Raw genomic sequence first — 13,690 nt, 5'->3', positions numbered from 1 at the left:
ATCCAATGTTTTTTTCTTATCTTAAGACATATGCTTAAGAATTTGAGCATTTCCTCCGGGACCTCACTATAGTCAGAGTGAACACTATCAGAGTTCAATTATTTCCTGAGGAATTGACAACGCGAGAAGCATATCTATGTCGTCAACGTAGCCAACCTGCCAATGTCCTCTGGGACATTTTCCTTTTTTTTACCTGACAATACTGCAAATTATTTCTGTCACTTTAACTAAAGTGACATTTACAAATGAGGGTAAAATGAGGAAAGCAGCTGAACTCAAATTGGAAAAGGCATTGAACTGAGTATAATTCCACAGGTCCATATTATCAGACTAAATCATGTGAAATGTCAAATTGGAGAACAGTGAAACTTCCCCTACTGCCGTGCATCGACGCTGTCTTGTTGATAAGCCCTGTATTGCTTAAAATAGATTAGATTTAGATTATTTAGTTGATGGAATAGATAAATATTTAGAAATGTACATATCTCAGGCATAGAATTAAGCTGATGTAATAGTTGATACAACATTAAAAACCTATAATAATGGTAATAATTTTGTGTCACAGTGATTTCCAAACAAAGATGGCATAATATTCATTTTAAATTATAGTCATTATAATTATACTCAATTAAATGATAAAGTGGTATTCTGCTAATCACATTTGATTATCCACAGCAAGATTAAGAATGAACTCAAAAATAACTTAACCGTAAATCTAGATAATGAGTTTTAAACAAATATGTCAAGAAGTTGTTATATTTAACAGTATAACATACTACTATAGCAAAATTCCATGTCATAGTTTTATTAATGTAAGCTTGGATATCTCTGATGAATGCTCACCGATCTGTATTCCCTCAATTATTTCTGTGCATCCAGTCTGCCAGTTGAAGTCGGAAGTTTACACACACCTTAAACTCCGTTTTTCACAATTCCTGACATTTAATCCTAGTAAAAAGTCCCTGTCTTAGGTGAGTTAGGATCACCACTTTCTTTTAAGAATGTGAAATGTCAGAATAATAGTAGAGAGAATCATTTATTTCAGCTTTATTTCTTTCATCACATTCCCAGTGGGTCAGAAGTTTACATACACTTAATTAGTATTTGGTAGCATTGCCTTTAAATTCTTTAACTTGGGTCAAATGTTTCGGGTAGCATTCCACAAGCTTCCCACAATAAGTTGGGTGAATTGTGGCCCATTCCTCCTGACAGAGCTGGTGTAACTGAGTCAGGTTTGTAGGCCTCCTTGCTCGCACACGCTTTTTCAGTTCTGCCCACAAATGTTCTTTAGGATTAAGGTCAGGGCTTTGTGATGGCCACTCCAATACCTTGACTTTGTTGTCCTTAAGCCATTTTTCCACTCAGGAACATTCACTGGCTTCTTGATAAGCAACTTCAGTGTAGATTTTGCCTTGTATTTTAGGTTATTGTCCTACTGAAAGGTGGATTCATCTTTAGTGGAAAGCAGACTGAAACAGGTTTTCCTGTAGGACTTTGCATGTGCATAGCTCCATTTCGTTTCTTTTTCATCCTGAAAAACTCCCTAGTCTCTAATGATTGCAAGCATACGCATAACATGATGCAGCCACCACTATGCTTGAACATATGGAAAGTGGTACTCAGTAATGTGTTGTATTGGATTTGCCCCAAACATAACACGTTGTATTCAGGACAAAAAGTTAATTGATTTGCCACATTTTTAGCAGATTTACTTTAGTGCCTTGTTGCAAACATGATGCAAGTTTTTTTTTCCTATTCTGTATTTTCACTCTTTCCATTAGGTTATTATTAAACTGGACAGTTTTATCTCAATCTCTTCATTAAAAGACTGAATCATGGACACCCTTACCGACATTTGTGGCTGCTTTGTGTGATGTATTGTTGTCTTTACCTTCTTGCCCTTTGTGCTGTTGTCTGTGCCCAATAATTTTTGTACCATGTTTTGTGCTGCTACCATGTTGTGCTGCTGTCATGTTGTGTTGCTACCATGTTGTTGTCATGTTGTGTCGCTACCATGCTGTGTTGTCATGTGCTGCTGCTTTGCTATATTGTTGTCTTAGGTCTCTCTTTATGTAGCGTTGTCTCTCTTGTCATGATGTGTGTTTTGTCCTATATATATATATATATATATATATATACATATATATGTATATATATATATATATATATATTTTTAACCCAGCCCCCGTCCCCACAGGAAGCCTTTCGCCTTTTGGTAGGCACTATTGCACTTGTGGGTGTGTCGAGGCTTGGCCCCTTACTGGCCAATCAGAACGTGCTTCATAGCGAAAAATGTGGTTACGGTCTTGTATGTATTGCCTTGGAATCAAGGCTCTATCATTTCTCCCCGTGGGAATTTAATATTAACACAACTTATACTATGGAGGGTTTTTTGCACATCCAAAATGGAGTCTTCCTATAATGCATTGATACAAAGTGAATGTCAACTCACTGCTATACTTCTCCCAAACTTTATATTTTAATAAAGCTTTGGTGATTAAGATATATTTCTAAGCGGTCTCAGGAACCAAACTCTTTTAGTGAAAGTCTTGACTACTTTGCAATTTCATTGGGCAGGACAAAAAATAAGCCTTCATTGAGAGGGGATGCTAGGTTTTTAATAACCAAATATTCTAAACAAAAATATAAACCAACATGCAACAATTTCAATGATTTTACTGAGTTGCAGTTCATTTAAGGAAATTAGTCACTTGAAATAAATAAATTAGGTCTTAATCTATGGATTTCACATGACTGGGCAGGGGTGCAGCCATGGGTGGGCGTGGGAGGGCATTGGCCCACCCACTGGGGAGCCAGACCCAGCCAATCAGAATGAGTTTTTCCCCACAAAAGGGCTTTATTACAGACAGAAATGCTCCTCAGTTTCATCAGCTGTCTGGGTGACTGGTCTCAGACGATCCCTCAGGTGTAGAAGCCGGATGTGGAGGTCCTGGGCTGGTGTGGGTACATGTGGTCTGCAGTTGTGAGGCCGGTTCGGACGTATTGCCAAATTCTCTAAAACAATGTTGGAGGTGGCTTATGGTAGAGAAATTTCATATTCAATTCTCTGGTTACAGCCCTGATGGACATTCCTGCAGTTAGTTGCAAGCTCCCTCAAAACTTAAGATATCTGTGGCATTGTGTTGTGTGACAAAACGGCACATTTCAGAGTGGTCTCCAGCACAAGGTCCACCTGTGTACGGATCATTCTGTTTAATCAGCTTTTTGATATGCCTCACCTGGATTAAATTAATTATATTATATTAGCATCTCTGCCTCTTTGGGTTATTTTTATGGTTTTGAGTGTAAATACGAAGTATATAGTACAGGCACCAAAAGCACATTAGGCTACTCTTGTTCCATGTGCATATGGGCAGAGTGTTTCACGGCTGGATAGGCTGTGTTTCCGCTGTCAAAATGCATACCATAACCAACTGCTTTGGTCTTACATATCCCTACCAGCGCTGCCTGAAATGAACACTTCGGATCATAAGGAAACACCTCAAATATTTCCAACCCCTCCCATCTGAGCGTAAGCATGCAGATGTGAGATAGGTAAATTGCCAAACCTGCCGTTAGGGCTGGAAAATGCCAGTGCGGCAGTTTTTACATGACAAAATTGCATACTAATGTTCGTTTGACACTAGTGTCGCCTTAACGCCAGCCGAAAATAGAGCCCAGGCGGTGTGAATACTTTAAGGGTCTTCTTTTGAATCAGTTGTTTTGTACTCCACTGCCGAATCATTACCAATGTCTTTCCTAGGGTAGGTCAAATATCCATTATTACATTTCCCCAATTATGACGATGACAGTTATTCTTTACGTTCTCCTTCCACTTGAGTCACTCTCTTGCTATCATTTATGGTGTAGTTCCAGAAGCTTGCGGATGCCAGTTAATTAAGGTTCATTTGTGAAACAGACAGAGAATGAATACTGAGCAATTGTTTCATATGGACAGTCCATTACATTGCCCACTAATGAGATCAAACTGATAACATCCATCAAGAAGAATATAAAAGCCTATCAGTCGTTGATTCATTATTATAATCCAACTGAACGTGTAGTCTGAAACATCTGAATAAAATTTGTTTTAGGTCCCTTTTATTCTCCACGCTAATAACTTAAAGTTCATTGACTTTTCACTCTTGCGCAATCGTGTGCCATCATGCATAAATGTATTTTGTCCCCCTACACCAAACACGATCACGACACACAGGTTAAAATATCAAAACAAACTCTGAACCGGTTACATTAATTTGGGGACAGGTCGAAAAGCATTAAACATTTATGGCAATTTGGCTAGTTAGCTTGCACTTGCTAGCTAATTTGTCCTATTTAGCTTGTTGTTGCTAGATAATTTGTCCTATTTAGCTAGCTTGCTGTTGCTAGCTAATTTGTCCTGGGATATAAACATGAGGTTGTTATTTTACCTGAAATGCACAAGGTCCTCCACTCCAACAATTAATCCAAACATAAAAACGATCAACCGAATTGTTTTTAGTCATCTCTCCTCCTTCCGGTCTTTATCATCGTTTAATTATATGGTGACTGGCATCTAAACTTTCATAGTATTACCACAACAACCAGCAACAGTTTGTCTTTCAATCACCCATGTGGGTATAACCAATGAGGAGATGGCATGTGGGTACCTGCTTCTATAAACCAATGATGAGATGTGAAAGGCAAGACTTAGAATGACTTTTATTTTAGCCCTTGGCAACACAGACGCTCATTGACACGCGCAATAATTGAATAACATAGACTCCTACATTTATTTTGCAACGCTCGTTTGCGCACACGACGCGAGTGGGGTAGTCAGGGTATTATTTTTAACGTTTTAATACCGTAGTAATAATGTACAGTTATTGAAGCAGAGTGGTTATAAACCACATTTCATTAAAGGCTTTGACCTGACAACCATTCTGTTTCCAACGCTACATAAATCAGGTGCAAAATGTTGTCTTTCTCGTTGTAACCTTCATCCCTGTATCGCGCCCAGGCCTGTCTTCCATTCCATTTGATTTTGTAACCTGTTCACGGTCCAGGGATTTTTCGAGCCTCAGTTTGTTCTAATCCATCTATTTGTCATTCAAGAGGTGCCGTCGATTGTATAATTATCTTTTGCACCCATCAGATGTGCACGAAAACATACCCACACAAAACACAGACCTCCACATACAAAAATACTTGACAAAATACTACAAAATATCCAACAGGCTATCCATCCTATGAATACTATTCATATTAAAGATTTAGATGGATTTAGATGTGTCCATATTGTAATTAATTATTTCTACCCATGTGTGCATCTGATTTATATCCATTAATATCCATTAATTTGATTTATATCCATACTGTGATGTATTCATCTTTTCATGCTCATGAGGGTTGTCACACAGAGGTGTGAAAAGCCACAGCTCTGTGGCTACTGTCTAGTGACCACAGAGGAGGTGATGGAGGCTCATGTTCATTGCTATGCTCCTTGATGGATATGGATTGAGACACGACCATATTCATCTTTTCATCATGTGGGGGAAACTTATGCGTGAACATCACAGCACCAAAGTACTGTGGCTACTACTGCTCTGTGATAAGAAAAGAGGTGATAGAGGCTGAGGTTCATTTAAGTTTGACCCCAAACGAGATGAGCAGATGCTTAATTAGGTTCTCCACGCATTTCCAGGATTATGACCACAGATGGACATAAGGGGCGGGGGATTTCTTTTTTTTCACCTTTATTTAACCAGGTAGGTTAGTTGAGAACAAGTTCCCATTTACAACTGCGACCTGGCCAAAATAAAGCATAGCAGTGTGAACAGACAACACAGAGTTACACATGGAGTAAACAATTAACAAGTCAATAACACAGTAGAAAAAAAAGAGTCTATATACATTGTGTGCAAAAGGCATGAGGAGGTAGGCAAATAATAACAATTTTGCAGATTAACACTGGAGTGATAAATGATCAGATGGTCATGTACAGATAGAGATACTGGTGTGCAAAAGAGCAGAAAAGTAAATAAATATACAGTGCCTTGCGAAAGTATTCGGCCCTCTTGAACTTTGCGACCTTTTGCCACATTTCAGGCTTCAAACAAAAAGATATAAATCTGTATTTTTTTGTGAAGAATCAACAAGTGGGACACAATCATGAAGTGGAACGACATTTATTGGATATTTCAAACTTTTTAAAAAATCAAAAACTGAAAAATTGGGCGTGTAAAATTATTCAGCCCCTTTACTTTCAGTGAAGCAAACTCTCTCCAGAAGTTCAGTGAGGATCTCTGAATGATCCAATGTTGACCTAAATGACTAATGATGATAAATACAATCCACCTGTGTGTAATCAAGTCTCTGTATAAATGCACCTGCACTGTGATAGTCTCAGAGGTCCGTTAAAAGCGCAGAGAGCATCATGAAGAACAAGGAACACACCAGGCAGGTCCGAGAAACTGTTGTGAAGAAGTTTAAAGCCGGATTTGGATACAAAAAGATTTCCCAAGCTTTAAACATCCCAAGGAGCACTGTGCAAGCGATAATATTGAAATGGAAGGAGTATCAGACCACTGCAAATCTACCAAGACCTGGCCGTCCCTCTAAACTTTCAGCTCATACAAGGAGAAGACTGATCAGAGATGCAGCCAAGAGGCCCATGATCACTTTGGATGAACTGCAGAGATCTACAGCTGAGGTGGGAGACTCTGTCCATAGGACAACAATCAGTCATATATTGCACAAATCTGGCCTTTATGGAAGAGTGGCAAGAAGAAAGCCATTTCTTACAGATATCCATTGTTGTTTAAAGTTTACCACAAGCCACCTGGGAGACACACCAAACATGTGGAAGAAGGTGCTCTGGTCAGATGAAACCAAAATTGAACTTTTTGGCAACAATGCAAAACGTTATGTTTGGCGTAAAAGCAACACAGCTCATCACCCTGAATACACCATACCCACTGTCAAACATGGTGGTGGCAGCATCATGGTTTGGGCCTGCTTTTCTTCAGCAGGGACAGGGAAGATGGTTAAAATTGATGGGAAGATGGATGGAGCCAAATACAGGACCATTCTGAAAGAAAACCTGATGGAGTCTGCAAAAGACCTGAGACTGGGATGGAGATTTGTCTTCCAACAAGACAATGATCCAAAACATAAAGCAAAATCTACAATGGAATGGTTCAAAAATAAACATATCCAGGTGTTAGAATGGCCAAGTCAAAGTCCAGACCTGAATCCAATCGAGAATCTGTGGAAAGAACTGAAAACTGCTGTTCACAAATGCTCTCCATCCAACCTCACTGAGCTCGAGCTGTTTTGCAAGGAGGAATGGGAAAAAATGTCAGTCTCTCGATGTGCAAAACTGATAGAGACATACCCCAAGCGACTTACAGCTGTAATCGCAGCAAAAGTGGCGCTACAAAGTATTAACTTAAGGGGGCTGAATAATTTTGCACACCCAATTTTTCAGTTATTGATTTGTTAAAAAAGTTTGAAATATCCAATAAATGTCGTTCCACTTCATGATTGTGTCTCACTTGTTGTTGATTCTTCACAAAAAAATAAAATTTTATATCTTTATGTTTGAAGCCTGAAATGTGGCAAAAGGTCGCAAAGTTCAAGGGGGCCGAATACTTTCGCAAGGCACTGTAAACAGTATGGGGATGAGGTAGGTAAATTGGGTGGGCTATTTACCAATAGACTATGTACAGCTGCAGCGATCGGTTAGCTGCTCAGATAGCAGATGTTTGAAGTTGGTGAGGGAGATGTCTCCAACTTCAGCGATTTTTGCAATTCGTTCCAGTCACAGGCAGCAGAGAACTGGAACGAAAGGCGGCCAAATGAGGTGTTGGCTTTAGGGATTATCAGTGAGATACACCTGCTGGAGCGCGTGCTACGGGTGGGTGTTGCCACCGTGACCAGTGAACTGAGATAAGGCAGAGCTTTACCTAGCATGGACTTGTAGATGACCTGGAGCCAGTGGGTCTGGTGACGAATATGTAGCGTGGGCCAGCCGACTAGAGCATACAGGTCGCAGTGGTGGGTGGTATAAGGTGCTTTAGTAACAAAACGTTACAGAGTGACAGAAACATCTCTGGAACATCGCTAAATTGTAAAATGTATATGTAAATAGTCTAATTTCAAACAATGATCATTGAATTGGAGTATCAACAGCGTCTTGTTCAGCACAGGAGGTCATAATGAAAATGTATCAGAAAGCTCGGGGGTAAATCTAATGTACCGTGTGAAATATGTAGTGGCTTAAAAGTAAATGATCATTCTGTGTTGCGAAGAAAAAATGTGGCCAACTTTGAATAGCATGTTCAGTTGCCTTCATTCTCTCTCTCTGTCTCTCTGTTTCTCTCTCTCTCCCTCCCCCTCTATCTTCTTCTCCCCCCTCTCTCAATCTCTGTCTCTCTTCCACTAGTTTTCAAAAATAAACAATGTCAACTCTTCCTGAAGATGACAACTTGCTTATTTTCTGTCTATCGGGCAGTGTGACATGTTGCATTTTCCCTTTGCCAGTGAAATAGTCTTGCCATGGTTAAAATGTGTGTGACATTGATGATGATGCATGTTCCCCTCTGAACCAAGGACACAATGGATTCAGGACAGAGAAAAGCTCCAGATGTTTCAATTCCCACTGGGGTTGGGAAGGTATCTTATCTGGCAGGATGACAGGTGGACCAGGTCTACGAAATATACAACACAAATGTTCCTAGTATAGGAATAATTTTATTGCCAATGCTCCAGATACTCAACTAGTCTAAAGAAGGCCAGTTGTATTGCTTCTTTAATCAGAACAACAGTTTTTAGCTGTGCTGACATAATTACAAAAGTGTTTTCTAATGATCAATTAGCCTTTTAAAATTATAAACTTGGATTAGCTAACACAATGTGCCATTGGAACACAGGGGTGATGGTTGCTGATAATGGGCCTCTTTATGCCTATGTAGATATTCCATAGAAATCTTTAACAATGTCTACACTGTGTTCTGATCAATTTGATGTTATTTTAATGGACAAAAAAATGTGATTTTCTTTCAAAAACAAGGACATTTCTAAGTGACCCCAAACTTTTGAACAGTAGTGTAGATACACAGTAGCTGATATAAATGACTGCACCAAGATTAGAGGAAGTTACTGAAATGTTTTTTGCAAAAACAATAGATTCAGATCCATACATAGTTATACCTCTTTTTTCTTGACAGCAGCAATTTAAGCCATATCTCTGTAGGCCAATTCATTCTCCTTGAGAGGGGTGGCGTGATGCCCTCCAAATGTCCTCAAGTTTCTACTCCTTAGCTTCTCCCCTTCGTCAGTTTGCATTAAGCCCGGCAACACACACAAAGCCGTGTGTGACCGATGGACCCTGTAGCTTTTATCAAACTCAAAGCTTTCACCTCTCTTACTTTATTATTTCCACCATAGTCTCACTGCGTTTGCTCTCTGAACCTGAAGTCCAAGGAGATACCACTCCCGTGGGGGAGAAGAGAGCAGGGGCCCCAGTGAAACCAAAGGGCAAACCATCAGAATCGATTCTACTTTTTATATCTGAAGAAGGGAAAGAAGCCTTAGAGAGAATGTTTTTTTTTTGAGGAACCTGTGATGAATGGGATGTGTGGTCAACATTTTCACAAGGGAATGCTATTAATGATAGAGTGTATGACACAGGGTGACACAGACAAATGCAGAGGAATGTTGCAGAGGGAGATTTTGTGCTGGATTTTTCTTTACTTGAAGATGCTATGTCAGCTTACTTCTGCTTACCGAGCCAGAAGGAGATGTCATCAAGTAGGTTAAACAAACCACCATTTCCTCTGTTGCGTAGCGACTGCTTTTCAATGTAATTCCTAACAATTTCAGGTTCAGGATGACTTTGTAATTCACTATAAAGAAGCCCCAAAACCAAGAGTTAACCATTTAGTCTATAATGTATTCCGTATTCATAAACACACAATGTAAAAACAAAAAGAACGTAAGGAATTTGCCCGAACATTGCCCAAGCTTAGCAGGAGAGGAAAGGAAACCAATCTGTCCTCAGGCGTACTGTCTAGTCTGCAAATAATGTCAATTAGTTCATCTGTGTACTGCAATTCCTCTTTTACCTGGCCCACCTACAGATCTATACCGCACATGATTACTAAGATAACACTTACAACAGGATCTCAAGGCCATCACTAACATTGAGTGGCTGCTGCCAACATACTGACTCAAATCTCTAGCCACTTTAATAATTAAAAATTGAATGTAATAAGTGACTATCACTAGTCACTTTAAACAATGGCACTTTATATAATGTTTACATAGCCTACATTACTCATCTCATATGTATGTACTGTTTCTCTATACCATCTACTGCATCTTGCCTATGCTGTTTGGCCATCGCTCATCCATATAGTTATATGTACATATTCTAATTCATCACTTTACACTTGTGTGTATAAGGTAGTTGTTGTGAAATTGTTAGGTTACTTGTTAGATATTACTGCATGGTCGGAACTAGAAGCACAAGCATTTCGCTACAGTCACATTAACATCTGCTAACCATGTGTATGTGGCCAATGGAATTGGATTTGATTGGATTTGGATGCCACAGAATGATGGAAAAATGTCTGTACATTAAAGGAGCATTCCTTAACTAGTCCATTGGATGGGAAGGAATAGCCATTCATTCGGAAAGCCCCTCTTCATTTGGAATGAAAAATGGGTGAAGAGGCGTGGGATGAGAAACGAGGGCCTATTTAGTCTAAGCATTGACTCCTGATTATTATTTAAGCTGCCTGCAGGACTAAACTGACGGCCCTGGAAAACATGACAACAGGCCAACGTGGAAATGGGAAATGGGGAGAAATGGTCTCCAGACAGGTTTCTCATTCCAGAGGGAGGGAGTACAAATTCAATTATTTATTTGTGCATGAATCCAGCCTGCGGTCTGGGTGCACAATCTAAATGGTAATAGAGAGACTTTTTTTGTGGGCAGGGGCCTCCAGCTGCAGTTTTATTGGCTCCAAGCAAGGATGCTCCTCCACTCCTCCACTGGCACAACCTCATTACTACACAGGCGGAACTGTTAACTTCATGATTATGTTTAATCCCTCAGAAGACCCGGGCTCCACCAGGTAAGTAGCCTGACTATGTTTAGCAGGAGATACAGAAATTATGCACATCTGTGAACATCTATGAACATAATTTCTTCCCACAAAGTACTAAATCGTTTCAGGTAATATAAACATTGTTAGATATGTGATGTCTAAAAGTCTGGAGAAAACTTTCCCTCTGCAAACACTTGTTATGTGATCCATTTACAGTAGGTTAACATTCAACCTGACAAGCAGGATTTGAGTGTCAGTCCATTATGACATGTCTCTCATGGATGAATGAAACACAGTCAACCATTTTGAGTGTTGTCTTGCCCCCGACTTCACCCAGCTGAACTTAATGCACTGAGGCATTGTTTTGGTTGCAAAACTCAATCCCACCAACCCCACCACCACAAATATCACATTGCCCACGAAAGGGAAAAACCTGTGATGCTGGCTCGCAATCTTCGCCCTGCTGAAGTAAATTGCTTTCATTTCGTCTCGCCTCCCCTTTGTTATAATGTGACAGAGCTACTGATTAGACCAGAGGGAGATCAATAAAGTGTCAGGCTTGGCTCAAAACTCAGGGAAGAGCAACAGTGAGACCTCAGCACCCTGTCACTGTGAGACTGCAATTCACATCAGGGCCTCAAACCTTAAAGCTTTACCCCCGTTTCCCACCTCCTTCATCATCTGATATGTGGTAGGGTTTGATATGACCATTGATGACCAGTCAGTTCAGTTATCCGTGGCTAACGATATGTGACACAAGTCACAACACATGGAACAGTTCTCATTTGCAGGGAGGCAGATGAGACGGTGCAGGTGTCCCTTCACACTTGTTTTTAACAAAGTTATTATTAACACATTTTAATGTTTGGAATGACCCATCGAAAAAATAATAATAGCTGTTATCGCAGCATCATTATAGTTTAGAACGGGTGATTGGGGTGTATAGTGAAATGGAACAACAGTGTACATTTAAGGACACCCTCAGCGCCATGCTTCAACCCCGAGATGTGAGGATGAGGATGTCCTAAAATGTACACTGTAGATCAGGGTTCAACAACTGGTGGACTGCATGGTTTTATTTGGTCCCCCAAGTTTTCTGAGCAAAAATAAATATATACTGTATAATTAATTTCATTTTATTTATTATTGGACATAAAAGACTGTAAAAACACCAGGAAATTAGCTCCAAGTGATTTTAATTTCAGAAATCTGTTCCCAAGTATTCCCAAGCATAATAGAGAGACACGTGATCATATACAAATGTGAGCAAGGTTTGAAATTATTATGTTTTAATCAAACATTATAGCTGTTTGGGCTTCTTGCAGTCAATTTGAAGTCTAAAAAAAATGTGTAATTATAATCCAGGCTGTATCACATCCGGCCGTGATTGGGAGTTCCATAGGGCGGCACACAATTGGCCCAGCGGCGTCTGGGTTTGGCCGTGTAGGCCATCATTGTAAATAAGAATTTGTTCTTAACTGGGTGATTCGAGCCCTGAAAGCTGATTGGCTGACAGTCGTGGTATATCAGAACGTATAACACGGGTATGACAAAATATTTATTTTTACTGTTCTAATGAAATAGGTAACCAGTTTACCAACGTTGCATCGTGCATAAAAACAGCCCTTAGCCGTGGTATATTGACCATATACCACACCCCCCCGGGCCTTATTGCTCATCTATGTTCCGGCCATCTGACCATCCACTCAAGAAAAAATCGTCCCGCAGCTGAATTTGGTTGATGATCCCTGCCGTAGATGCATCCATAGTTGTTGAGATGCATTCCTATTTATTGGGATCCCACCTCATTCACGAAGAAGTAAACAACAGTGGTTTGCTGTTCCCACTCCACCATCCTAGGAACACTTCTCTATGGCCCTCCATTAATCTTCTTGATTATAAAATTAGTCCCCAATAAAAATTTCTTAAAATGGTAAGTTCAGAGGAGTTGAGGTTGTTCATTTATACCCATATCTGTTTCGTTAATAAAATTCATAAGGTAGGCTACATATTCTGATAACAATGCACATAATTAAAACAAGAATTACTGATTTTCGATGACAAGTACTGACAGGGCATTGTGGGAATTGTGTTCAATGTTTCCCCTCCCTCTACTCAGTAACACTGAAGAAATAAATTCAGACATCAATCCTAGACATAGCCTGTGAAATATTTCCATCTGTGCGAGGCCAAAGTTACAGCTTGCCCTGGGATATCTGTGTTAGCATTTTTACAGGGAGTTTGTCTGTGGCAGAGGGCTGATTGACGGATGTCTAATTCAACCCCTCGTAAGGAGCAGATGCTCTATGACAGCAGCTTGTGAACAAATTAGACTAAACTACTGAAAGAGGAGGAGGAGTAGTAGAGGAGTACTTCAAGAAGTCTCACTGGTGCTATCTTTGCCCTGAAGTGAGAGAGAGACATATTCTCCTCCTCAACCCATCGTAGCAACACGTGAAGATGGATTTTTAACCCATACTGGCGTGGGCAGCCAATGGGATCTTAATGATAAGGACATGGGGACACTAATGAATGTCACACTTTCAGACACATTTCCCCAGGCCAGCGCGGCCAATCACATCTCAGGTCTGTCCATC

The sequence above is a fragment of the Oncorhynchus masou genome, chromosome 30 (assembly GCF_036934945.1).
Source record: "Oncorhynchus masou masou isolate Uvic2021 chromosome 30, UVic_Omas_1.1, whole genome shotgun sequence".
Lineage (NCBI taxonomy): Eukaryota > Metazoa > Chordata > Actinopteri > Salmoniformes > Salmonidae > Oncorhynchus > Oncorhynchus masou.
This window is presented reverse-complemented; position numbering follows the sequence as displayed.